The following is a 2,500-nucleotide window of genomic DNA, read 5'->3' as shown; positions in this document are numbered from 1 at the left end:
AAAAAATGAAAATAAATCAGAAAATGATAACCCCTTGGCGTTGACTAAACATTGGTAAAAAAAATACAAAAAGGGGGGGGGTAAAAAAGAAGGCTAATAAGGAAAATTAAGAAATAAAAGGAAACAGATAATTAATTTTTTCCTCAACCCTTTTCTTATTATTTTTTCTAAGAAAGGGGTTTTTTGCAAATTTTTCCCGAAGTTTTTTCCCTTAAAAATTTTTGTTTTTCCCTTAAAACCCAAAATATATCAAAAAGGGGATTTTTTTAAATTTTTAAAAAAGCCCCTTTAAATTTTTTTTTCCCCTTTTTTTCTTTTTCTTTTTTCATCCCTTCCAAGGTTTTCAAGTTCAAAATTTCCCCTTTTTTCCTCTTTTTCTTTCCCTTTCTCCCAACAAGTTTTTCTTTCTTCTTCCCCTTCTCTTTTTCTCATCTCTTAATTCTCTCTTTTATTCCTCCCCCCTTCCTTGCTGTCTTCCCCCCCCTCTCTCCCTCCCCTCAACTCCACTCCTCCCCCCCCTTCCTCCTTCTCCCTTTTTCCCTTTTCCTCTCCCACTTTCCCCCCCCCCTCCTTCCCCTTTCCCCCCCACCCTCCCCTCCCTTCGCCCTCCCCACCTCCCCCCCCCCCTTTTTTCCCCCCCCCCCCCCTTTCCCCCTTTATGGGGTTGTTGGGGGTTCCCAAAACAAAAAACCAAAAAAAAAAAAAAAAATTTTGGCCCCGGTTTCGAAAACCTTTTAAAAAGCTTTTTTTTTTTTTTTGTTCTTCCGGGGAAACCCCCAAAAAACTCCATAGAGAAGGGGGGGGGGGAAGGGGGAGGGAAAGAGAAGGGGGAAGGGAGGAGGGAAGGAAGGGGGGGGGGGAAGGGGGAGTGAAGGAAGGGGAAGGAAAAAAAAATGGGGGGGGAGGAGGGAAGGGGAGGGGGGGAAGGGGAAGGGGAGGTGATGGGGAGGGGGTTTGGGGATGAAGGGAAGGAAGGGGAGGAAGAAAGAAGAGAAAAAGTTGTTTGGGGGAAAAAAAAGGGAAAAGAAAAATTTGAAAAAAATTGAATGGGGTAAGAAAAAGGGGGTTTAAAAGGGAAAATTTTGTTAAAAAAAATTTGAAATTTTGGGTTCCTTTTATTATTTTGGGGGTTTGAAAAAAAAAAAAACTGGTTTTTCAAAAAAGTTATGAATATTAAGGGGATAACAAAAAAAACAAAAGAATTTAAAAACATGACCAATATTAAAATTTTTTTTTTTATTTTAAAAATTTTATGAAATTTTTGAAAATGTAAAGATTATGGTTTTAAATGATTTCAAATTTTTTTTAAAAAGAAAACATTAAAAAAGGCAATTGGGTTTCAATCCTTTTTTTTCAGGTTTTCTCGTTTCCTCTTCTTATTTTCTTTTTTTTAAAAAATTTTTATTTCCCCTTGTTTCTTTTTTTATTTCCCCTTTTTTCCTTTTTATTTTTTCCTTGGGTTTAAATTTCTCATTTACATTTCCTCTTTTCTCTATAAATTTTTTCTCATTATTTCTTCTTTTTCTTTTCCCCTCTTTTTTTCCCTTTTTTTTTTCCCCTCCCTTCCCCCTTTTTTCCCCCCTTTTCCTTTTTCTTTCTCTTTCTTTCTTTCCCTTTCTCCCTTCCCCCCCCCTCTCTCTCTCTCCTCTCTCTCTTTTCTCTCTCTCTCTCTCTCTCCTTCGTCTCTCCCCCTCCTTCTCTCTCCCCCTCTCCTCTCTTTCCCCCCCCTCCCCCTCCTCCCCCCCTTCTCCCCCCTTTTCTCTCTCCCCCCCTCGCCTCTCTCCGGTTTTCTCCCCTCTCTCTCCTCTCTCTCCCTTCCCCCCCTCTTTCCCCCTCTCTTTCCCTCCCTCCCTTCTCCTTCTTCTCTCTCCTTCTCCCCTCTCTCTCATTCCCTCCCTCCCTCTTTTCCCCCTCTCCCTCCAAACCCTCCCCCTCTCTCCTCCTCTCTCTCTCCTTTTCTCTCTCTTTTCTCTCTTTCCCCCCCTCCTCTTTTCCCCCTCCTCTGTCCCTCCCTCCCTCTCCTTTTCCCCTCTCTTCATCTCTCTCTCTCTCTCTTCCCTTTAACTTTTCTCTCTCTTTTCTCTCGTTTTATCTCTCCCTTCCTTTTCGGTTTTTCTCCCCCCCTCTTCTCCCCTCTCTCCCTCTCTCTCTCTCTCTTTGTCTCCCCTCTCCTCTCCTTCCTCTCTCTCTCTCTCTCTCCTCCCCCCTCCCTTTTCCCCCTCCCCCTCTCATTTTCTCTCCCCTCTCTTCGGTTTCTCTTCCCCCATCTCTCTCTCTCTCCTCCTCTCCCTCTCTCTCCTCCCCCCCTAAACCTCCCCTTTTCCTTTTCCTCTCTCTCTCTCTCTTTTCCCCCCCTCTAAACTCTCTCATCTCTCTCTCCCCCTCTCATCTTTTCTCTCTTCAAACTCCTCCTCTCTCTCTCTTTTTCTCGCTCTCTCTCCCTCCCTCCCTCCCTTTTCCCTCTCCCTTTTCCCCAAATTTTCTCCCTCCCCTGAAATCC

At 43.4% G+C, this 2,500-nt stretch overlaps 1 protein-coding gene across 1 annotated transcript in view; it reads right to left on the bottom strand.

Annotated features, from left to right (window-relative positions):
• Positions 1–2,500, bottom strand: part of LOC119577091 — a 23,855-nt gene that overhangs the window by 20,641 nt on the left and 714 nt on the right. The window lies entirely within an intron of this gene.

Source organism: Penaeus monodon, chromosome 1 (assembly GCF_015228065.2).
Source record: "Penaeus monodon isolate SGIC_2016 chromosome 1, NSTDA_Pmon_1, whole genome shotgun sequence".
In the NCBI taxonomy this organism is placed as follows: domain Eukaryota; kingdom Metazoa; phylum Arthropoda; class Malacostraca; order Decapoda; family Penaeidae; genus Penaeus; species Penaeus monodon.
This window is presented reverse-complemented; position numbering and strand designations above follow the sequence as displayed.